This window comes from Polypterus senegalus, chromosome 10, assembly GCF_016835505.1.
Source record: "Polypterus senegalus isolate Bchr_013 chromosome 10, ASM1683550v1, whole genome shotgun sequence".
In the NCBI taxonomy this organism is placed as follows: Eukaryota; Metazoa; Chordata; class Cladistia; order Polypteriformes; family Polypteridae; genus Polypterus; species Polypterus senegalus.
Genome location: NC_053163.1, coordinates 100,530,069 through 100,555,924, shown reverse-complemented (window position 1 = coordinate 100,555,924; position 25,856 = coordinate 100,530,069). Strand labels below are relative to the sequence as shown.

The window sequence follows — 25,856 nt, the reverse complement described above, 5'->3', positions numbered from 1 at the left end:
CTGGTCATTTACTGTTTGCCATTTGTACAGTCTCCCCACATTCGTTGAGGTCTTCTGTGGGGATGTGCATGTTAGGTTTGTTCTCTGTCTCTTCTTATTGTGCATTTTATAGATCCTTTTTTTTCCAAGGTGACTTATTGGATCAGAAAACACTATAACTGAATATATACAGTATATTTTTTCACATTTTCCCACTAGCAGGTTAAGTGACTCATAGGTAGAAACTGAACCAGAAAACCAGAAAAGTAATTTGAAGACTACCTTATTAGCCATCACGCCTCACTTTGTGTCAGCTTTGAATTGTTCTGAAATTATTGTTCATGTGTCATGCAATGTAGGGAAAATAAATAATGCAAACACAGTCAAAAAAAAATTCCATAATTAATCACAACTGAAGTAGAAGGAAATAATTAACGATTTACTAACTCAAAATTAGATCATATGAAAATTACTGGCGAAAACTAGATCCAAACAAATAATTAACACTAAACCCCAAAAAATTATGAAAAATGGGAAAAACATGTTAACTTTAATCCTAATTACAAAGAACAAAAACCTACACCAGGTATACTAGGAGCAAAACCTCTTGAAGCTTAACACTTGAAAAGGGGCAATGCTTTTGGTACTGATATTAATTGGAAGGAGTGAATGATTAAAAAACTAAAAAATGCATTATTTGAAGATAAAATGCAAAAAAGAGAAGTTTCATACAATGCACCAAATGCTGCAGATCCCAGTAAACATGTACTGGAACATAATACATACATATTTTTTATTATACAATATAGGATATGTGTTATTAAGTTGTATCCAAACTAAAAGGTATAGCTAGACTCCAATGGCCATCTGCAAAATCAAAAGGTAGTCTTTCTAAAGGAAAGAAATAATCAAAGTCTTTATTCAAAATTGTAAGATTGTTTTGTTCAGTAATGTTTCTTCTGTAAAGTATTGCCAACAATGTTTCTCACTCTTTATGATGAAGCTCACTTCAGGAAATGTATTGACTCTATAATTTTTCACTTCCCAAGCAGATGGGGTTTCAGCTACTCAATCACCTCTTTTCTAAAAAAGAAATGCTGGCAAGTCTTCATTTTATTAAAAATTCCTAAACAGGCTTTGCAACTTGTTATGCTAACATCAGTTCTGAGTCTCTGAGCAGACCTCTTCTAATGTTGATGTACTGCTTTACTTCCCCATCCCATTCCCCAGGAATGTCCCAATGGAAACTGTGGCAATATATAGATCAGAAATATCCCAGTCAAGGTGCCTTGGGAAAAGTCTCATAAAATGTCATTGGGTGCTTTGAAACATCTTCTCTTCCCAGCTTTAGAAATCAACTCCACTTCCTATTGTAATCTATAAATAGCCACTCTGGAATGCTTAGCCTGGATATGAAACTTGAACAATTTTTAAGACTTTGACGTAAAGGTTAGAAAACTGAAGAACTATGAATAAAAGTTTGCCTCTTGGAATACTAAGAAGAACTTATTGTCACTGGGTAGTGACAAGACCGTATCAGGATCTACAGTAGAGTGCAAACATTTTGGCAGTGACACAAATGTTGTGTTTTGCAAAATGTGCGGCTTCAGTTTTTGTGGTGGCAGTTCACATTGTTTTTATATTATTGTGTAGAGTGCATATTAATTCATTGGAAAGTTTTTTATTGTCATAAAAAGTTATTTTTATCACAAAAAACATTTTTACTTATTTTGGCCCTGGCACAAATGATCAGCTAAAAGTGTCCAGCAAGCGCCAGTACCATCTCCTCCTGTGGAGTCAGCTACAGAATCATGTTGCCTCCAGTGAAGAGCTTGCTCAGTTTTGGCAGCAGGTGGGTGTGAGTACATCTGCATGCACAGTGACAGCGACCTTGTCTCAAGAAGGGCAGCAAAGAAGCCACTTCTTTCCAAGAAAAACATCAAGGACAGACAAAATTCTTAATTAAGTACAAGGACTGAATGGCAGAAGACTGGTGCAAAGTTATTTTTTCTCATGAATCCTCTTACCGATTGTTAGAACCTCTAGAAAATCGATTGTCCAGGGAAGGAAAAGGTGAACACTACCATGAGTCCTGTGTTGTGCTAATAGTGAAGCAACCTGAGACAATCTATGTGTGAGGTAGCATCTCATCCAAAGGAGTGGGCCCATTCACAATTCTGCCCAAAATACACTGCAATAAAGAAAGAATTGCATCAGAAAGTCCTCCAAGACAACAATCCAGTGATAACAAAGTGGCTCAAAGATCATACCATTGAAAGTTTGGACCTGCGAGCAGGAAACTCCTCAGATCTTAATCCCATTGAAAACCTGTGGTCAGTTCTCATGAAATGAGTAGACAAGCAGAAGCCCAGAAATTGTGATTAACTCCAAAAACTAAAAAGACAAAAATGGATCACTATCAGTCAGGATTTGTCCCAGAAGCTGATGAAGAAGAAGAAGGGTCAATACTGTAAATATTGACTTTTTATATGAAATTGATGTATTTTCTAATAAACTTATAAAATGTTTATAATTGTTCTTCAGTATACCCCAGAAACATAAAAAAATAATCTGAAATCTGCAAAACACAACATTAGTGTCATTGCCAGAACATTTGGCCACTACTTTAGTGGCCCCAAACATTTTAATGATGATATAATCTTAGGTTTAATTTGTCTTTTGTTGTGTTTGTTTGTATTTTAACGTTTCTGCCATCTTTCACAAATGACATTGCTGGGAAGATCTATGATTAATGCCATTATTTGCCTCCTACACCTTTTGTAGTATAAGCATATGGTGTTTGCCCATTTGTCTGAAAACCAAGGGTTAATATGAAAATATAGAATTTAGTAAGAACAAGAGGAAAGAAAACCCTGTGTTTCATGTTTTGACACAACAAAAGGAAATTCATGGTATGTGAAAAAAAAACATACATCTGCTGTTTATAAAGGCCAAGATCAAATTTAGTATGAAGCAGGAAAGAGAGAGTAAAGAGTTTTGTTTCCTTTCTATATTTTTCTATAGCCATTTTCATAGAGAACATGTATAGGGATGTAAGCTCGCAGATGAGCCCAAAGGAAAGTTATACAAGGAAGTTTACTTTTAGAGTAGAAATTAAATATTCTCATTAATTGTTTTGATGACAGCAATTGTGCATTCAGTTTACCACTGACATTCAGAAGCTCCATTAATCTTCATAGCAGAGAGTTTGAGGAACATTAAATTATTCTGTAAAAGGAAGATTTTCAATGATCTAAAGAAATACTTTCTATCAGGAGTCGAAAGACAATTTCACAGCAATGGTGCCCTGGTGAAAACAAAATCTGTTGGAAAATGATAGGAGAGGATGAGTATAAATGTCCAAAAGCAGAATTATGTGGGGAGTAAAAAGGGGTCTTATTGGGTAAAATCTAAGAGAGAGATGGGGGGGCTAAACACAAGAGACAAATAGGATGAGACATTTAAGATGGAAGATGAAAGGGAGTGTAGGTGCCAAGGTGGATGGATAAGCATCCCCACCAGGTTGATTGATGATGTCTTTCCTGACTTAGAAGCCATAGTGGATGGAAAAGGAGAGATTGTCTATCCAAAACAATTTCTCCCCCAAGTTCAATAGATGGCAATGCTCCTCTGGCATGGATCCATTATTGACACCCTTATGGATCCATGGGATTTGTAGTCCTGAAGGACAACCCTGTCAGGGTCCTTGGGTGCATCAAGAGGGCGCTGCAGGGAGAAGAACTCCCTGTTTCTTGGGACTTCTGCCATTCAGTGTTATGGCACTGGAGGTAGTGCTGGGTCCAGCATAAAAGAAAGCTGTCCAGACTCCTACAGTGGAGTCAAAGTCAGGAGACAGAAGGTGACACACACCTGGAGGACTGGAAGGAGGAAAAAAAGGAACATTATATAATTGGTGTCTATAAAAGTGGACTTTGTTCATGTGTAAAGGTAATGCGCTAAAAAACAAAACTGTTTATTTGGATGTTGGGTGTTGGGTGTGTTGATGTCTGGGGTTTGGGGCCTCAGTGATACACCCAACAGGTTGCAAGAGTCAAAGGAGTCTCATTGCATAATACATGTGGAGGGTAAGATTCAGTTGGGAAGCTAGTTTGAATTGGCTTGTTCTGATAATTAGAATTTTTTGATGAAAATATGATTTTTCTAAAAATAGTATTTTATTACAGAGTAATATCGGATGGAAGGTCATGCAGTCTGATTGAATATAAGAAAGTATGTTTGTAGGAAGCTTTAAGTAGAGCAGTATATAGGGTGTTTTTTAAAAGACGAACTGTGAGAAGTGATCCATGGCATTGTGCAACTTTTAAATGAATAATCGTGGCCGGGAATGTGCGGGCTGTGTGTGAGTGTGTTTCACTTAGAGGTTGATTGGGGCACTTGGCTAATTGTGCACACATGTGCAAAGGCAGGCAGATTGGTCAGGTGCCTCATTCGCTCTTCAGAGGAAACAGTGTATTACTCCTGCAATCGATCACACAGGAAAATAAAAAGGAGCCTGCATGGAAGGACAGGGTCAGAAAAGTAAGAACAGAGAAACAGAAAGAGGAAAACAGGTAGAATGGAGGTTAAAGTAAAGAAGGACAGAGACAGCAAGATTGGGAGATGCCAGTGTACGATGTGATAAAGGCAGGAGATGGAAAGCAAGCCTAAGTAAGAGGAGCCTGAAGCTGAACAAGGTACACTCTTACTGTGTGATGTTGGGGTAGAAGAAGTGGCACCTTAGGACTGGCGGTGGTAGACATGTGTGTGTATTGCTTGGCATGCTGCCCCAGGGATGGACTGGCAATGGAGACCCAAGCCAGGTATTAAGGTGTGACTATACCCGAGCCAAGCCAAAATTGACCTGGCTATGGAATCCAAACAGGGTTAGCTGGGGGTGGAACATCAGAAGAAAGAAGGAAGCACCAGGGCTTATGAGTTTTTTAAAGGACCTCTTCCTGCTGGGAATTTTAACCTCATTTTAAAGGATATATTTATTTAGATTATTTTACCCTCCACAAGCACTTTGAATTTCTTGGATTATTTATTTGACGATGTGATGCACTGCACCTTTAAACACCATTTGTGGATTGTTTAAATAAGAGGCAATTTTAGCTGAAGAAAAAAGGAAGAAGATATAATGTAGAACCTAGATTTTATAGATGAGAATTTTCAGAGCCCCAAATCGTCAAAAGTATCTCCAAGAATAGTAATACAGACATGCCCACAATGGAAAAAATTAGATATTCACAAATTCAGAAAGTTAAATTATTAAAAACTGGACCATAGAAATGCCATTTAGGTCATAGACTCAACACCTCATCTACTGTATACCAGGTCAATAAGAAGGGGATTTACTTTCAGTGTACAAAAAAATAAATAGATGGTAACTAAGAAGGGTAACCAGGTTCAACTTAATAGGGAGCCATGATGGAAGGTGCACAGAGAAGCTAATCCAATTCAGTATTGGATGTTGTTTATAAGCCTGGTACAATTCATCGTCCAGAAAGGACAATGCTCCATCTAATTCAACACACATTAGGGTTGAATAACCTGGTTAGATACAGAGTCTCTTATTATTCCATAATAAGTGGTAGAGGAGAGATCTGGTTTACAGTAAAAAAACTGACAGGATAGGGTGGGTGCAACATAGAATTTATAAAGTTAACATGGAAAACAAGGCTTGTTTTAATGATAGTTAGACTATCACTTTTACTTTTGTAAACATAGACGAAATAAAGGCAGGTTTTATCCATATTAAAATCTGTTACTGCAAAGGTATTTAAAGAGATTTGTTTGGGAATCGAGAATGGATGGACTGACTCCTGATAGAGATGATATAGCGAGAGGAGGGAGGATTTAGAGTAATCTATCTTGTTTCCTGAGAAAACTCATAGCAGTTAAACAATTCAAGGATATGTAGAAGACCCTAAGGAGCAGTGCCAAGGACTGCACATAGTAAGATTTTGGTGTATATAGAAAGGATTTGAAAATTTGATTTTGGGAGGAAAGACTGTTAGAGGCTCTGTCTTAAACAATAAGACAATGGACATCCTTGTCTGACACTTTTGTAAACTCTGAAGGGTTGAGATTTATCTGAATTTCTAAAACTAATTGTAGAGCGAGAGGAGAGAAGTGTTTATCATGTTAATAAAATCTGTTCCAATCCCAAATGAGCCCAAGACCTGCCATAGGAAAACCCTGCAAATGCCTTTTTATTGTCCAATGACAGTAGCATGGCTGGTGTAGTAGAATCGGGGCAATATCAATTCTGTAGAGAAGGCAATGTGTATTATTTAAATCCTGGTCAGTTTATAAATGTGTCAGGTAACCAACTAGATATTTAGCTGATATCTTGACATCTAAGATCATCAGTGAGATTGAGAGATCATTTAAGTACTGAGAATGGTCTTTATTCTGATTAGGTAAAAAATTAATTAGAGCTGTATTAATGGAGGCATTTAAATTAGTTGATGAAATGACATATGAAAAAAGAGGACTGGTAGCTGCTCCTAGAAATAATGAAACTTCTGCAGAAACCAGAACCAAAGCCTTTTAGAGTTTTAGGAGTGAAAGACCACTCTTTTATAGGCACAAGCAAATCTAATTTTCTTGGGCTTTCTTTTGATTAAAGAATTTAAATTCTAAAAATTTCTCTACTTTTCAACCCAATGATACAGAATAAGTCCTGGTTTTCTTTAACATTTTAACAAAAATATCATGTGCTATTTTGAGTTATGGGGTCTTTTCAATATTATGTGTTTGACTTGCCTCATACCTTTGACTTTAACCAGGGTTAAACCTCCTTCCACACAGGAGTGGGTGACAATCTTAGTTGAAAAAATGCAGCTTACAAGCAGATTTGGTGAGGTTTGGTGACAGGAAAGCTATAGCTTCATCATATGGCCGTTGCTTGCTGCGGTATTCTGTTCTGTTTGCTCATTTGAATTGCATTTGCATTGATTGAATATTGTCAGTTTAAGTCTATACATTATGTTTATTTTGATTCACATTTTTATTTACAAATCTTCAAATCTCTTTTCATAGCATAGATTGAGTAAATCTTTAATATTGAGATCCAAAGAGCATCAATGAAAATATGGCATTTCTTTTCTGCTGTCCATTTATATTTCTGCTCTTTTTTTGGGGAGTGGTTGTAACCTCAAGGGCTCTTTACACACTGTGACAACATCAGCTTTTCAGACATGAAAAGTCATAGCAGTTAACACTAGAATTACCAGAGCCTACGAAAAAAACTCGTAGATCCGGCCCACCTTAAATCCGTTCGCACCTCGCCGCCAGCATCCTTTCTCCTGTAAATGTGCCGATAAAGACAAGCAGCAAGCAGCCAGCTATTTCATCCCCCCACCGACTTAGAACGTGCACGAACTTCTGCCAGCTCATACCTTGATTGATTATCTGGGAGTGAAGTGGAGTTTTAGAGTGGAAATAATAGATCGTTATTTGGAACACACACATTTCATGGGTGTTCTGTTTCTACAATAATCTGTGTAAACACATTTTTAAAACAGAAATGTTTTTCATATTTTAGTAGTAAATGACAAAATGTAGGCATAAACTGTATAATGTATGAATCCTGAAGTCCAAAGATCAAATAAACACTTTCACAAAAGGTTCAAGGAAATGATAACAGCTTCTATGGCGTAGTGGTAAGATTTGCTGACTTGTAATCAAGAGTCCCTGGTTCGATCCTGACTCACTCCTATATTTGCCGTTTTCAATAGTGAACTGCTCTTATTGTTAATATCATAGAGTACACACATACACTTGGTTTGCATCTGTAACACACGGTGTACATTTATAGGACTTTTTTCACTTTTATTTTCTCTACATCACGATACATACTACTGCCCCCCCACCCAGGGATCTGACGCTGTTAGTTTTTATTTCAAACTGGGAATAACTGGGGATATGAGTAGTGTTTTGAGACAATGGAACTGGACATTCTCTCATCTGGAGGGATGAAAGCTGACACACAGACACTGGCGAATCTGCCTTCTTCGTATCTCACCGTCACTTGATTTTTTTTTATTCAGTTTTATTGAATGTTCCTGCTCACACTGAATTAGTATGCACCTTATGGTCTATGATATCAAAAAAAAACCAAAAAAAAAAACCAGAGACATAGGTATATATGATATTTGGAATTATTCATTTTATGACCTGCATAGTACATTTTGGAAAACTTTGTGGCATGGATGCAACATTATTCATATTATTCATATTCATTCGCATTCTTATGGTTTGTAATCAGTGACCGCGCGTTTCTTTTTCCCGATCTTGCCAGTCCCCACATGTTGCTGTATGCTGTTTCTTTTGTACTCCAGGAAATGCAGAGGAAAGAATAGTACAGAGCAGTAACTTCAGCACTATATGCAATCATCAGATTCAAATGTTAACAGTTCACACACACGCAAGAATCATCCTTCCTACATTTACAACGTATGTACCTGTTGCAATGTACGCACTTCTCTCTATGCTGTGGTTTCTATTACACACCTGAAAGAAAGAGACAATATATGTGAAAACATCATCGCACTAATGCAATATTATTTGAAAACGAACAGCGTCAGATCAGGTGTGAATTTATGCTGGCGCTGTTACTTAGAGTCAGATCAGGTGGGGTGGGGTGGAGTGACACTGACTCAGTTTACTTTCCTGGGGAAAGCGGCTGTCTAGAACAGAAGCTTGTTGATGTTGAATCCTCCTTTTCTTTTTCCATCGCCTTTTCTAGTAAGAATAAAGAAGGATTCTTTAATTTAGTTCATGTTTACTTCTTCTTTTCAATGTAAAGGATTAACACAGTCACTTCTCTGGAGGCAAAGAGAAAAAGTGCAAGTGATTACATTTCTGGCTGGGAAATCAAATTACCAACCATCACACATACACACATGCACAGGCAATAACATTTCAAATTCTGATGTCTTAATCAGTACATATTACGATGCATTGAGATGATGTTCATCAAGAAAGACACTATACACAATAAACAGTAATTGACTGCCACAGATACAAGCATTATACAAAGCCAAATAATGAATGTCTCAGCAAGAAAGACAACACTTCATCTACTAATGTGAGCAACTTGTTCTGAGAAAGCTGACTCATTACATTGTATGCTGCTCAATTTTAACTTCAGACTTGTTTTCTGAGTAATTATACCTAATTATCTATTTTGCTGCAGCCAATTAGAGTTTAAAGGAATACTCTTGATAGCAACATTATTTATTACTTTTAATAGGAACTTCTTTAGCACACATATTTCATTGCTTTGTTACTGTTTAAAAATTGAAGCTTTAAAAGGGAACATATTTTGTTTAGATTTCAAAAGTTCAAGCCAGTTTGGGACAACAAGAAATGATTGGAAAATGGATGTTAGTGAAATATTAATTAAGGATATCAGTTTAGGACTACAAATACACAATTGTACATATTATAACTTTTGCATTCATTCTTTGGGTGGAAGACCATCAGTGAAATAAAACTATTTTTTAGTATTTATTCATTGTTAAGGGTATATAGGAAGGGTTCCTAACCTGGAGGGCCACAGTGGCTGCAAGTTTTCATTCTAACCCTTTTCCTAATTAGTGACCTGTTTTTGCTGCTAATTACCTTCTTTTGACTTCATTTTTACTTTACTTTGCTTTTGAAGACTCAGACCCCTTGTTTCTTTTTCCTTAATTAGCAACCAAGCAATAGTGAGATACAAAATGAGCCAAAACATGACTAGCAAACTGTACTCATCACACAATATCTGAAAATAAAGAAAGGTGAAGGTCTCAGGAATGTTGATCTGCTCAGATCCCCAAAACATTTTAACAGTGTTCTTAGAAAAGAGAAAATCAACACTCTCAGAAATATATGCTATTACACAATGAGAGCAGCAACAAGCCATGGAATTAAAGAAAGGGTTTAATTAACAAGAACTAGTGCCTAATTAAGCAACTGCTTGGAATGAAAGTGGTTGGAGTTTGAGGCCCTGATTAAGTTGGTCTTCTTTTGGCTCATTCACTTTACATTTCATTTCTGTTTGGGTGCCATTTAAGGAAAGAAATTAAGCAATTCAGAGGAACGATGAAGAAAGTCAGGGGAAACAAAATTTAAATGAAAGGAAAAAGAGTTAATTGGCAGCAAAAACTGGTCACCAATTAAAAAATGTGTTAGAAAGAAAACATACAGCTACTGTGGCCCTCCAGGACCAGAGTTGGAGACCACTGGCATGTAGTTTCATGTAACCCTGAAGATGAATAAAGTTGTATATTTAATTTTCATTTTTTTTTACTTAGTTATTTTTCTTTTTTTAAGTATGTTATATTTAAATGTTTGGATTGTACTCAACAAACTCACAGAAGCCAATGTATTCCTCACTGTTGCCCTAAGGTTTTTTAAAATGAAGATATCTGAATGTGCAATTTTCTTGGTCAACTGAAAGATATTTCCCTCTTTAGTTAAGAGGTGAACAATAATAATAATAATACACTGCGGTGGGCTGGCGCCCTGCCCGGGGTTTGTTTCCTGCCTTGCACCCTGTGTTGACTGGGATTGGCTCCAGCAGACCCCCATGACCTTGTAGTTAGGATATAGCAGGTTGGATAATGGATGGATGGATAATAATACATTAAAGTAAGGTTCTTAATTGCAAATGCCTTGGTGGGTCTCTGAACAGACTGACTCAAGTTCTGAAATGAAACACTTCTGCTTTCCAAGTCATCAGCATTGTAATGATAAGTGGATGGCCTGTCAAAGTGTACCTGTGATAATACAGTATAAATGCCTATCCTGTTCATTGTCATGGAGAGTGGTAACTGTATGACTGGAGGAACCCCAGTGTACACAACAACAACAACATTTATTTATATAGCACATTTTCATACAAACAGTAGCTCAAAGTGCTTTACATAATAAAGAATAGAAAAATAAAAGACACAATAAGAAAACAAAATAAATCAACATTAATTAACATAGAATAAGAGTAAGGTTCAATGGCCAGGGGACAGAAAAACAAAAAACTCCAGACGGCTGGAGAAAAAATAAAATCTGTAGGGATTCCAGACCATGAGACCGCCCAGTCCCCTCTGGGCATTCTACCTAACATAAATGAAACAGTCCTCTTTGGATTTAGGGTTCTCACGGAAGGACTTGATGATGATGATGGTCACGTAGACTTCTGCCTTTTAATCCATCCATCATTGTTGGAGCATCATGAAGCTTTGAGTAGGTGGAGGTGGCGCAGGCCACCACCACAAAGAAACCGGAAAAAGAAACAGAAAAGAGAGTAGGGGTCAGTACGATTTTAGAACCACCATGAATAGTTATTATGAAGAATTGAACATACAGAGTATCAGGATTAAGTTAAATTAAGATTAAATTGAAGTTATAAAAAGGCCATATTAAAGTAATGTGTTTTCAGCAGTGTTTTAAAGTGCTCTACTGTATCAGCCTGGCGAATTCCTATTGGCAGGCTATTCCAGATTTTAGGTGCATAACAGCAGAAGGCCGCCTCACCACTTCTTTTAAGTTTTGTTCTTGGAATTCTAAGGAGACACTCATTTGAGGATCTGAGGTTACGATTTGGAATATAAGGTGTCAGACATTCCGATATATAAGATGGGGCGAGATTATTTAAGGCTTTATAAACCATAAGCAGAATTTTAAAGTCAATCCTGAATGACACAGGTAACCAGTGTAGTGACATCAAAACTGGAGAAATGTGTTCGATTTTCTTTTCCTAGTTAGGATTCTAGCAGCTGCATTCTGCACTAGTTGCAAACGATTTATGTCTTTTTTGGGTAGTCCTGAGAGGAGTGCGTTACAGTAATCTAGTCGACTGAAAACAAACGTGAACTAATTTCTCAGCATCTTTCAGTGATATAAGAGGTCTAACTTTACTTATGTTTCTTAAGTGAAAAATGCTGTCCTAATGATCTGATTAATATGTGATTTAAAATTCAGATTACAGTCAACAATCACCCCTAAGCTTTTTACCTCCGTCTTGACTTTTAATCCTAATGTATCCAGTTTATTTCTAATAGCCTCATTGTATCCATTATTGCTGATCACTAAGATTTCAGTTTTCTTTATTTAACTTGAGAAAATTACTATTCATCCATTCTGAGATACAAGTCAGACATTGTGTTAGTGAATCAATAGAATCGGGTCATCAGGTGCTATTGATAAGTACAGCTGTGTGTCATCAGCATAGCTGTGGTAGCTCACGTTGTGCCCTGAGATAATCTGACCTAACGGAAGCATGTAGATTGAGAATAACAGCGGACCCAGGATAGAGCCTTGTGGAACACCATATGGATATCATGTGTCTTGAGTTGTAATTCCCACAACTAACAAAAATTTTCTCCCTGTCAGGTAGGATTCAAACCAATTTAAGACACTGCCAGAGAGGCCCACCCATTGACTAAGGCGATTTCTAAGAATATTGTGATCAATGGTGTCAAATGCAGCACTCAGATCTAAGAGGATGAGAACAGATAAATGGCCTCTGTCTGCATTCACCGCAAATCATTTACTACTTTAACGAGTGCAGTTTCTGTGCTGTGATTTGTTCTAAAACCTGACTGAAATTTATCAAGAATAGCATGTTTATTTAGGTGGTCATTTAACTGCATAATGACTGCCTTCTCCAGAACTTTACTTAAGATGGCAGGTTAGAGATGGGTCTAAAATTTTCAAGAGCAGGGGTCAAGATTATGTTTCTTAAGTAGGGTTTAACTACAGCAGTCTTAAGACAGTCTGGGAAGACCCCCGTATCTAATGACGAATTTACTATGTCAAGAACATTATCAATTAGCGCCTGATACTTCTTTGAAAAACCTTGTTGGTATTGGGTCAAGGACGAGGTGGAGGGTTTTAATTGAGATATTATTTTTGTAAATCAGGTAAATCTATCCTAGTGAAAGAGTTTAATTTGTTTATAACAGGATGCTGGGGTTTAGGAGGATCCTTAGTGTTGGGGGATATACTATGTTATTTCTAATATCATTAATTTTTGATTGAAAATACAGCGACAGCCTCACAGGTTTCACTGGAAGCACTTAGGAGGCATTCCTTTGAGTTACCTGGGTTTAGTAGGTGATCAATTGTAGAAAATAAGACTCTGGGATTACTAGCATTGTTATTTATAATCTTAGAGAAATAGCAGCGCCTCTCAAGACTGACAGTGTTATTGTATTCTGTTATTTTGACTTTTAATATTTCATGGTGGATAGTAAGTTTAGTCTTCCTCCATTGACGCTCAGCTCTGCTGTTCTCTTTAAATCAGACACTCTTTGGGTCTTCCATGGTATAACAATGCTAGAAGATTTTTTCACTGTCTTTTCAGGTGCAACTATGTCAACAGCAGCTCTCACTTTAGTATTAAATCTTTCCACCTTACTATTTACATTATCCTCGCTATTATAGCTGGCACTATAAACGGACTGATTGCTTAAAATGTTTGTAAGTTTTAAAGCTGCTGCTGAGTCAAAGAAGCGTTTTTTAACAATATGCTTCTCATGAGTGTTTTTATCATTATTTCTATATTAAAAGTAGAAGAAAATGGTCTGATAGATCAATATCAATGATCTGTTTTATATCAACTTTCAGTCCTTTAGTAATCACTAAGTCTAATGTATGACCTGCTTTATGTGTAGGCTGATTTATGAGTTGTCTCAAATCAAAAGAATCCAGGAGGTTCATAAATTTTTACTTTTAGATCACACTGATTATCTATATGAAAATTAAAGTCGCCAACTATTAGGAGTGTGTCATAGTTAGTAATTAAAATTGACATTAAGTCAGAGAATTCCTCAAAAAAAGACGCGTTATATTTAGGAGGTCTATACACGGATAATAGTAGAACTTGAGAATCTCCATGATAACAACTAGATACTCAAAGGACTTGAACTTACCAAAACTGACATCTTTACATTTTAATGGCTCGAGTAAATGTTAGCCAATCCGCCCCCTTTTCCCTGGCGGTCTGCATGAGTAAAACTGTAATCCGGAGGCAGATTCGATTAAAACATCCGGCATCTGAATTAAGCCATGTTTCATTTAGTGCAATAAGATCTATTTTTTATCACTAATAAGATCATTGATAAAAAACGTTTTGTTAGTTAAAGCTCTAACATTTAATAGTGCCATATTTAATGTTTCAGGGGTGCAGAGATGAATACTATGTGCGTTATTGATATTTGGAATAGGAACTAAATTATTTTTATTAGCCGCTCTGTGTGTATTTTTTGTTTAATCTGTGATCTGTTTTTATAGTTTTAATACATTGTTCCTCTAAAATAGTAATTTTAATTAGATTATTGGAGGTTATGCCGTATTTCCTAGATTTTCTACGTGCATTGAGATTGCTTATTACAGTATTAATGTTGTGCACTTTAACGGAAGATTCTATTAAACACTTATCATGTCCTAGCACAACAGTATCATTTCGGAAGGGGTTAAGAGCAGAGATAGATAGTCAAGATAAACATATTACCTTTGATATGTTTTCGGAGAGGACCCAGGCGCCGAAATTGTTTGGATGCAGGCCATCACGCTTGAAGAAATGCAGCCTTTCCAAAAAGAGATTCCAATTGTTGATTAAACCAACGTCTTTCTTCTTGCAGAAACCCTGTAGCCAGTTGTTCAATCCTAGCAAACGACTGTAGTACTCGTTGGATCGTCTGATGAGAGGTAGTGGACCTAAAACGAAGATCTTTGCCGATGGGGTCCTCTCCTTCGTGTCTTTAATCAAAACTGCAAAGTCAGCCTTGAGGATTTCTGATTGTCGGTGCACCAACTGCCCTCTCCTTGTGCTTCTCGTAGACTGCTGGCGCATGTCTCATCACATCTCGGACACGAGCACCGGGAAAACAAGAAACAAACGATTTTCCTTTAGGGCATGCAACATTAAGGTTTCTAACAATAGAATCACCTACCACTATTACATCACCAGGGGCTGAAGGCGAACTGGGGACGCGGAGAGGGTCAAACTGGTTCTGAGATAGGATGCTCGCCTCTGCCGATGGAGGTGCTCTAGCCTTGAACCCCCGCCTGCAGTGCTGAAATCCACCGAGGTCATCAGCGGTGTCGCTCCTACGAGACGCAGGGGTGAGGTCGGCACAACACGGGGTTGATGTTTCACCGGTTACAGATGGTGAGGACGGTTTATCCAGCAGCCGGGCCTTTAGACACTCTAAGGTATCTCCGTCAGGACAGGAGTTTCTGAATCTGTTCGTCGAGTGCCTGGAGTTCTTCAACTATGATTTCAACGCGAGTTACCCCAATGTCGGCCATTTTCTGCTTCTGCTTCGTGCCCTAGGAGGAATGAGAGAGAGAGAGAGGTTAGAGTAACCACAACTCTTACTGTATCCTTGTAGTTGCTGACCTTTTACATACAGTGAGACAGTTAAGCATTGTGAAACACCTATACATACTGCCTTGTAACTAACTGAATGACCTCAAGAGAGGACACAAACAGTTAGGAAAATATGAAGAAGCCAATATTGAAAATGACATAAAGTCAACAGACGTGGTTCCTTACAGACAAAAAGTTTCCAAAAGACAGAACAGGATTCAGTTTGGCACATCATGGACAAAAACACAAAAGAAAAAACTAGTTATTAGTACTTTCAAGTGTAGACAGTACAGTGAAATGTTTACTGCTATGTCAGCCTAACATGTCACCTCAGTGGTGGCTCTGAGGCTAAGGATCTGCGTTGGTATCCCGAAGGTTGCCGGCTTGAATCCCCGTTGCTGCCAAAAGAGATCCTACTCTGCTGGGCCCTTGAGCAAGGCCCTTAACCTTCAATTGTTCCAGGGGCACTGTACAATGTCTGATCCCAAGGGGTATGCGAAAACTATCCATCCATCCATCCATTTTCTAACCCGCTGAATCCGAATACAGGGTCACAGGGGTCTGCTGGAGCCAATCCCAGCCAACACAGGGCACAAGGCAGGAACCAATCCAGGGCAGGATGCCAACCCACCGCAGATGCGAAAACTAACAAATTCCTAATACAAGAAATTGTATAAGGCAAAATAAAGAACAAAAAAAAATTAAATGGGTGGGTGTCTGTGTGTCCGTCTGCTTGCTGTGTCTCTATCAACCCAATAGTTGGCGCATCACACACATTAACACTGCTTTTATGAATCTAATACTGAATGGCATACAACAGAAAAGTATGCATGCAAAGTAAGTCTACGTTGATCACTTAGATTTCAACCCAACTTAGTCAGGTAGCACGGTCAGTATAGAATAAAGTGATTTGCTCTGGGTCACATAGTGAGTTAGATTCCAGCTGGAACCAGCAACCTTACATTTTAGAGTGCAGCTCTATATCTATGTCCCACTACCTGTTATGTTTTTTCTTTATTGAGCATTTCATTTGCATTTTAATAATTTATCAGTCAAGTTCTGCAAAGATGTTAATAGTGAATAAAAAAAATGAACTTAGATTCCTTAATGACATGAATTGACATACCGTAAGAAAATGATGCTTCATTAATGACAGGATATCTCACCAAGTTTATTAAGGAAACTCACACTTACGATGGACACCACGCTAGAATTTTCAATTCCAGGTAATTAGAAGATTTTCACATACCTAGTGCCAAGAAGGATGATTTTGAGATGATATAGGAAAGGTATGAATAAAAATAAGGTGCTACTAACAATTCCTCAAATTAATATGTGTGCATATGAAAGTAAAAAGTGAATATTGCATAATTGCCATGTAAGAATGAACTGAATTCAATTGAATAGCTAAGGTAGCACAGGTAATTAATTGGAAAATTACAACGGTAATTTGGTAAATTGCAATGGTAGTGACCTCACCATAAAGTTTTCCTTATATGAAAAATCACAGTAAATATGTAATTTATTGGGGCTGTGTGGTATAGCAGATCTGTGGTTAGGAAATCGGTGGCCAGTTTTAAATGAATTTTTACAGCCCAAGAAGGTGCAGGCTCCAGTCAGATGTGGGTGTGAATGAGTATGTGTCCCTATGTAGTTAATGGGGAACTGGCTAACCATGCTGCATACATGTGTGGAAGTTGGCAGCTCAGTCAGGCACCTCAATGATGCTCTGGAGGGAGCGGCTCATCGCACCCGTACCCAATTAGGCAGAATAGGATAAAGGAGCCTGCATGGGACAGAAGGTGGAGGTATTAAAAACCAAGGAAAAAAACAGATTGGAAGAAAGAGAAAAAGGAGGCTACAGGAAGGAGAGATAAGGCAGGAGACAGAGAGACCTGGTGCATGTGAACAAGAGAGGGAGAAGGCAGGCAGCCAGGAGGAAGTCCCTTGGGAGAGCATGTGGCTGACGCCCAGAGTCTGAAGGAGGCCATTTTGCATTTTGGAGCTGGAGTGAATGATGCGCTGCTTGGTTGGAGCAACTCTGTGTAAGGCCTAGAGAAAAAGCAGTGGGAGCTGCAGGGGTATTAAAAAGCTCAGTGAGGTATCCTGCGGGTGGAGCCATTTACCACAGGGACACGAGTCTGGCAGTGGGAGTCAGAGGCTCGGCATGGAGCCCAGCAGGGGCCACAGACGGTTGCAGGGGCCCAAGTCTAGGAGCAGTGCAGAAGGTTTGTTGAACTGTGGATTGGGCTCCTCCTTAGGTGGGGAGGTTTGCACTGGAGGCTGAATTTTAATATTTTAACCTTGCTTTTAGTGAGTATTTATTTGTCTTGGTTTTAACCTCCATAGATCACTTGCTTTATGGATTATTTATTTATGGACATTTGAGCACTGCACTTCTGAACACTGTTTGGATGGTATTAATTAAAGCATTGATGCACTTTTGCACCTACCCCTTGCTTTATGTGAGTGTTCTCATTTGCTAAGCTAATCCCTTGGTTTCATTATCATTGGGGGGGTGGCGCTCAAGAGCCTTCAGGGATGCATCCGGTAGTGTGGAGCTAACCCACACCATCACCATCTGCTTTGGTAAGATTAGCACTGTATTTAACCTTGTAGGTTTACAGATTAAGTACCAATCTACCTTTTTACCGATACATTCACAGTGATGCTCAACATTAATTTTTTTCAGTCATATGTGACATAGATCCAATCTTTTAAAGAAACATGAACCGTAAAAAATGGAAGGTCATCTTTTTAGATCAGACTTTTACATGTGGTACTAATTCCGATATATAGACATACTGTATGCGACTTGAAAGTGACTTGTGATACTTGAATCAGAGCTCGGTGGATATTAACAATTTCCAGCCTGACATCCCAAAGACATCTCTAGCAACAGCTGTAATTTTGTTTTCTTTTTTTCGTGCTTGAAATCAAGAACTAACAAAGTTGCTGATGTCCTGTACTGTAAACAACATGAAGCAGGGCAGCATCCAGCATATCGTTGGTGTTTATGGTAGTCTATTAGGCTGCATCTTTTTGGCAAGTATTTTTTTATAAATTTTGCACGTGCAAGGCATTTTTTGAAAACATGTCCATACACAATAATGTCAGATTTAATATACTTTCAAAATTAATTTGAATAGTCAAACAAAAAATCAACTACGACCCAAAAATCAAACGTCACTTTGTTCTTCCAATTCTACCTCCTGCTCTCTCTTTAATTTTCATTCTCTTCTTGTTCCTTTTCACTCTTCCAGACTCCCTTTTAAACTAGCTGGGCGGATGTGCTGCAACTCCGAGGTGTGAATGAACCACTTGACTGACCTGCTCGTGACTGCATGTGAATGCACGATCAGCCAAATGCTTCATTTAACCTTGGAGCAGCACGTCTGTGGCTGCCTGGAGCCAGCTCACTCTGAATTCATTTATTTAATGCAGTGCCACAAACCTCTCTCATCACAAAGGATGACAATGGGAAGTTGGCATTCAACCAACAGAATTCACAGAGCTCACAACCTGGATGAGATAAACCTATTAAGAGATGAAATCTCTAACCCTAGGGGCTTTTCACTTAGATTTTTTATTATTTTCTGTCATATTAAATGGAGTTTTTGTATGAAACCTCAACACTTTATGGGCATAGCCTGTTCTTTTCACAGTTTCCTCCTCCAACTATGTGGAAAGTCATAACAGGTGAAAAATGGTACAACAATGTGTTGTCATCATCATTGTAAAAGCCATAATAACAACAAACAAGACGGTCAACATCATAAAGGTACCAAACAAAATGGTGTTTCTGTAATAAAAGTAATTAAAAAAAATGGATAGATAGATAGATAGATAGATAGATAGATAGATAGATAGATAGATAGATAGATAGATAGATAGATAGATAGATAGATAGATAGATACTTTTTTAATCCCAAGGGGAAATTCACAATGGTATGGTATTTAGAAACTATGCCAGACAATAAATTAGACCATTATATAACATACTCTTGGCAGTTTCAAACTTTATACATGTTTCCTGCTTAACAGAGTACAGCAAGATGATAAAACTTGGTTTTAAAATCAACAACTATATTAAAAATGTCATACAATATTGTATAAATTACATTTTAGAAAAACCAAAGACAGGTTTATATATATTAGTTGGTATTTTAAAGAACAACTCTGTTTTAATTAAATGATTTGCACATAATTCCAAAAGCATATTCTAAAATTACCTGTTGCCAGAAAAGTACCTCAGATAACAACATGTATGAATGTACAGTATGTAGAGCTACGTCAACAAAAATTAAAATTTTTATAATGTAATGATCAGTTAGAAAATACTCATTATTGGTTTATTGTGACTCTGAGTAAGTCACATGACTTCTCTGTGCTGAAAAATATGCACAACACTTTAACTGAAGTATCACTTAGTATCATTTCAGTGTAGCTGTGCTGAAATCACCTTAATTACTGTAGCTGCCAAACAAGTTGCATAAATGCATACTGTATGTGCGCATTTTTTATTTTTATTTTATATTTCATGTTATTCTCGCCTAACACATTTCTTGGGTCTGTAGTAAATTTACAATAATAATTCCTAGAAAAACATTTTAAAGTTTGTTCTATGCAATACTAGGAACTTTGTATAAAAGTGTCAGGTGTATGATAACATTATTAAGGTATAACATTATCCTAAATACACTGTCATTTTTTTCTTTGTATAATATTTTTAATTACTAACATTTGTATAATCTATTTAACATGTGCGGGTGTTTATTTTGTTCTTTTCCATTTACCGAATAACATATCCCAAAGATGTTTTACACATTTCTCTCACTCATGTTCTTGAAATTTTGTGAAAATCGTCCTCCACCTCTTTCAACAAGCTATCATGACAAATTTCCTTCTGGCTGCAAATATCTCATATCTCTGAAGCACAGAATGCACAGTTCATGAACACAAATTGGCCTTTTTCGATCAACATTCCAAGATAAGAAAATGTATGAGAAGAATAATCCTTGCCCCAAGGTGTGTTTGAAGGATTTACAAAAATACATACTGTGCAAAATAAAGTAAAGCTGCAGTTTTATTGATTGTTCCCAATTGCGTCCTAAGATACTCTAGCTTAATAATTTAACTATTATTCACCACATTGCTGATATGTTGCAAAGACAAATATCACCTTCAGTCATTCTTTTAATGCATTTAAGTATGCATACTATACCTTTATGTAAAAGTGCATATATGCAGTATAGAAAAATCTTTTTAGGTCATTCTAAATCTAATGAGTTAAGTCCTTTAATATGTTTACCATTTCTTAAGCCAGAATAGCTCCAAAAGAATCAATTTTCATGACAAATGAAATGCATTTTTAACATATATTATTCCTAACAGTATTGATCATGCTGTTTCCTTTTAAATTCAGGATAAAGCTCTGTAGTTTATTTCAATTATTGAAAGCTTTTTGAGATAATTAAAATCTAAAAGTCTTAATATTTTGAAGATCTCAATCTCAATAATAATGCAGAATTACCTTTTGAGGAATTTTATTTAACAAACCAAATGGCCACAAAACTGATTCTAGGAGCTCTTAACTCCCATTTTGGGGAGGGGAGTCTTAGCTGTTCACTCTACATAGCATCATGGAAGGCTGGAGAGCTTGAGGTTGGTTGGGTTATGAGAAGGGAATGTAAAAGAATTGGCTGAATACGTTCTCTTCATATAAAAGGTGAAAAGCTGTGTTGGGTAGGAAGGAATTTGGCTAATAAAGTATTATTGGCTTGGAAAGTATGTGATGAAGAATATTGCAGCTCTTAATTTGTAATAATAATTAATACCACAGTAATTTTCTAGTTTAGTTTTGGCTATTTAATCAAGTAAACATTACAAAACATGAGACAAACTTCTGCTTACATCAAGTCTAAAATGTTTGTTTGGAAGTGTTGATTAAATTCATTTCAAATTATTTTCAAAGCACTTTTCACAATAGATTTTCGCAGAGATTTAAAGATATCCAAAGAAGAAATAAATAAGAAAACACAATATGATACGTAAAAGTGTTAAGGTTGACATTGTACTCAATGTTGCTACTTAATGTTCTTGGTTTCAGTCCTGCGACTGATGGTTATCAGATTTGTGAGAATTAGCACCTTATCTGGTGTGGCAAAGGCACTATATAGGCGTCGACCCAACACAGACTGACAGCATAGGCACGCATAAAAATAAACAGAAAGGTTTTATTTTGTCTTCAACAATGGGGCACATCTTCCCCGTGTCCCACAGGCCCTACACAGTCCCCAAAACCACACCAAATGAAAAACACCCAAAAACACACTCTTCTTCCTCCACTACTTCTCCCAGGCAGCTTTGTCCACCTCCTCCCGACTCTGGCAACCTGAGTAGTGGCCGCAGGCTCCTTTTATAGCCCACCCAGATGTGCTTCAGGTGATAATTGACGTAATTAAGGCTATACTTTCAGGTGTGGCTGTGTTGGAAGCCATGCAGTTCCCCATGGTGGTGGCCACGGAGCCCAACAGGGATGAGCTCTGGTGTTCCACAATAGTGGCCCCGATGCAACCCAGGGGGGCTGCCACCACGTGTTCTGGGGGAAGTAGTGTGCATCCCATGGCTGCTCCCCCAGATCCAGTGTCAAAAGGGCATCCCGGCCAGGCATGGGTCCCAGCCGCCCGTCACACTGGGTAATTTGGTTTTCCTGCAAGATCTCCCAAGATATGTCTATTAGATTATCTCACTTCACATAGTTTAGAGCAAAATGCTTTGCCTACCACCATTCTAACTCTGAGTTGGCCCAATACATCTTTAAATTGGAATACTTTTCGGAGTCAGCTTGCCCAGACACTGAAATCTTTGGTTGAGCTTCTGCTGCAGCCTTCTAAATGACAAGAAGAAACTGTGTTTCTGTCTAATTGTGATGTCACACACATGCACATGGGAGGCAGTCTAAGGGCTTAACAGGGAGTAAGATGCAGAGCCAGGGGTTGATGAATGGTACTAATGCCTTTTCTCTCTCTTCCACAGACCACCAGAAGAAAAACCCAGCTAAGACTCCACCCACTTCCGCTGCTACATCACGCCTTCCTACAGACCACTTTTGCCTGAGATCCAACCCCTTCCTGTCCTTCATCTATAAAATCATAAGCCTTCACTCTATTAGTCATTCGATGACAGTCATTTGTGTTTACTCTCTTGAAGTTCATTTTTTTGGCTGTTACTACGTTATACTGGGTGGACTCCCTAAATCTTTATCTTTGTCCCTTTGCTTTCTTTACAGTGAATATTCTTTATAGAAAACAAAATCTATTTTATCAAGTTGAAGTTTCGAGCAGTGCTTCACCAGATGACTCTGTTGCTTTATTGGTGTTGTTTAGTATTCAACAATTAAACTACAATGCTTGAACTAATCAGGAGTCCACATCCTTGCAGTTTGTGGTACAGTTAAGGAAGCAGTGGAAAAGATGAATAAAAACACTCCAGAGCAATTTTAAAGTTCATAGAAAATATACATCTATTGCCCATATTATCCAAGCTCTACCATTAAAGAAGTAAACAGAAATCAGAAACCACATTTCATACGGACAATGCATTTTTTGTTTTTTTATGAAATATGATGAATCTGTCTATCACAATTAAAATGTTGCTTTTTTATGTATTTTTTTTTTGTAATGTCTGGTCTTATAATAGGGAATATTTGCTCAAGTATTTTTGTGTTTTTATGAGTATTTTTAAATACTTATTCTCTTTTAGTCCGCTTATTTTACAGTACATATTCTTTACTTCTCAGATTTTCATGACCACTGTGCTATTAAAAATCATTGCACAAAATTAAGAAAAGAGTATAGTTCACTCTCTCGAATAATTCCTCTTTTGTTGTTTTGGAACATGCAGCGGAATTCTTCAAGATTTTTTCAGCCAAAAATCATCTTACTTTCAATGGTAAATGTAAATGTAATTCCAGGTTATTTCTTATACGCTTAAAAAGCCTTCTAAATATTAGTTAACAGGCGTTCAGTTTTTTAATAACTCTCCATACAAAGATTTCACACATTCCCCTATTGATGATCCAACAAGAGCTAAGCTGAATGGGTCAATGTTGTCTATATTGTGATGTGTAAGAAAGGCGCTATATTGTGCCCGACCCGACACAGATTGGACACGGGAGGCACGAGTAAAACAAACACTTTTATTTTTCTTCACCTGTGGGGCACATCTTCCCCATGAACCCCACAGGCAATACACAGTCCCACAAGCACTTAACTCCACAAATACACCCTTCTGGCAGCACCACTCCTCCCAAGCAACTTCGTCATCTTCCTCCCGATTCTGGCTCCTGAGTAGTGGCTACAGGCTCTTTTTGTAGCCCTCCCGGAAGTGCTCCAGGTGGTAATTGGCCTAATTAGGCTGCACTTCCGGGTGTGGCTGCATTCCAGCCCACATACTCGTTAAGCCATGCAGCTCCTCCGGGTGGTGGCCATGGAGCCCAACAGGTCTGAGTCCTGAAGTCCCACACCTGTGGCCCCGATGTAACCCTGGAGGGCTGCCACCAAGCGTTCCGGGGGACGTAGAGTGCATCCCATAGCTGCTCCCCCGGATCCAGTGCTGAAGGGGCGTCCCGGCCGGGCATGGGACTCAGCGGCCAGTCACAGATGCTATTTAAACATAACATGAACAACCAACGGAAAAATATTCATATCAATATTGAAAATTATATTAATATAGAAACATAACACACATAAGCAACCTTTTTTTTATATTATCAGTAATCCTATCAACCATCTATCCTGGAAGGCCTACTGTAAGTTCACTGTTTTAAAATTGTATTCCTTATGATGTTGCCTCAATTTTGTTTAAAAGGGTTTTGTTACAGGAACATATCTGAGCAGTACACACAGGGGGCAGAGTCATTTGTTGGAAATTTTGGTTCAGTTTCTTCTCCCTCTTTATAGAACACCTGAAATCTGAGAATATAGGATATCAAATAAATGGTGTCCTCACACACTTTGTTGGCAAAACAAATAACATGGGAGGAGATTGTAAGACCTGATATAAGTGTGTGAGAGAAGGAAGAATAAAGAGGACACAAGGATTGACTTGTTTCTCTGGGTCTGCAGGTTTACAGAGGGAGCTCTTAGTGAGAGTAGTACAGTCAGTGAAGTATATCACAGTTCTCTACTCTTCCTTCTCCTTTCAACTGATTTTTGTTTTGACTGTTTATCTGCTATGGGTTGTTCACTTTGTACTGTACTGTCTTAATACCTCATGTTGTCATTTAATACATTTCTATTGATTTCTGTTACATTAGAGAAAGATGTATGCTAAGCATCTATCTATTTATAATAATAACACTAAATTTGAATTATCTACAAAATTTTATTTTTGTTTTATTTAATCTTCCGGTGTAAGAAACACAATATACAGTTATGGTTCCAGATCTGTTTGTGGACTATGTGGCAATCAAGATTATTTGCAGAAAAAAAAAACAAGCCACTGTGTATTTTAAAGCAAGGATCAAAGTACATAGCAGTTGTCAAAAATGTTATACTGATTACCACTTAAGTTGTCAGGCTTTGTAATGTGTCTAGAAGAGTGTCAACTACACATTACATTATGTAAAAGCAGAAACAGTCTTAAACTAGAGCACTCCCAGTGAACATTAACATAAGTTACATGAGCAGTTAGCTACACCATTAAACTTTACATCAAATAAACATGTCTCATTCAATTCCCTTATCTTAGGGTACTTACCAACAACTTTGTATTGATATTGCATTTAAGTGTTTGGCATGAATTCAGCCATATAGACATTTAAGTAGCAACAGTTAATAAAATACAATGAAAAGGCAAGTTGCCTGTAATGAAATACACTAGAGGCCTTAGAAAGAGCAATTACAAGACAATGTTCTAAAATATGAAGAAAACAACTAGGAATACAATGAATAGGCTGTCACATTTATTTTTACAGTCAATTTTCATATGTTTGCATTACTCTGTTTTGACAGTTACAATTTACATAAGGCAGAAGAATGAAATGGAGATAAAATAATAACTACAAAATTTAAAAATGGCCAGCACTTCCAGTGCATGTCTTCTCAACACGAATTAAGACTGAAGTATTCATTCCTTCATTTATACATTTATCCATCCATCTTCCAAAGCCACTTGATACTGAGCAGGGTAGCAGGGTTATAAATTTACTCAAAGTTACTCAGTCCAATTTAGGGTTACAGGGGGACAAACTTTATCCTGGCAGCACTTGGCCCAAGGCAGAGAAAAGCCCTGGGAAGAGCACAAGTTCAGAGCAGCTATAGTTTTTAGGAGTGCTCGTAATATTGATATCAGTATAATAATTTGCTTCTACCCCTGAAGTATAACATTACATCCCTTATGTAATTATCTAGAAAATGTAATATATAAGGGAAACAAATGAGAAATAGTAAAGGGCTGGGGACAAGCCAGTGCTCCGTTTAATACAGCAAAGACAATACAAAATAAAAGT

At 37.6% G+C, this 25,856-nt stretch overlaps 1 long non-coding RNA gene across 1 annotated transcript in view; it reads left to right on the top strand.

The window, feature by feature from the left end:
- Positions 1-22,464, top strand: part of LOC120536250 — a 30,929-nt gene extending 8,465 nt beyond the window's left edge. Inside the window, exon 3 of the long non-coding RNA XR_005635086.1 lies at positions 22,382-22,464. This is a non-coding gene — a long non-coding RNA (uncharacterized LOC120536250). The remainder of the gene's footprint in view (positions 1-22,381) is intronic.
- The last annotated feature ends 3,392 nt before the right edge of the window (positions 22,465-25,856 follow it).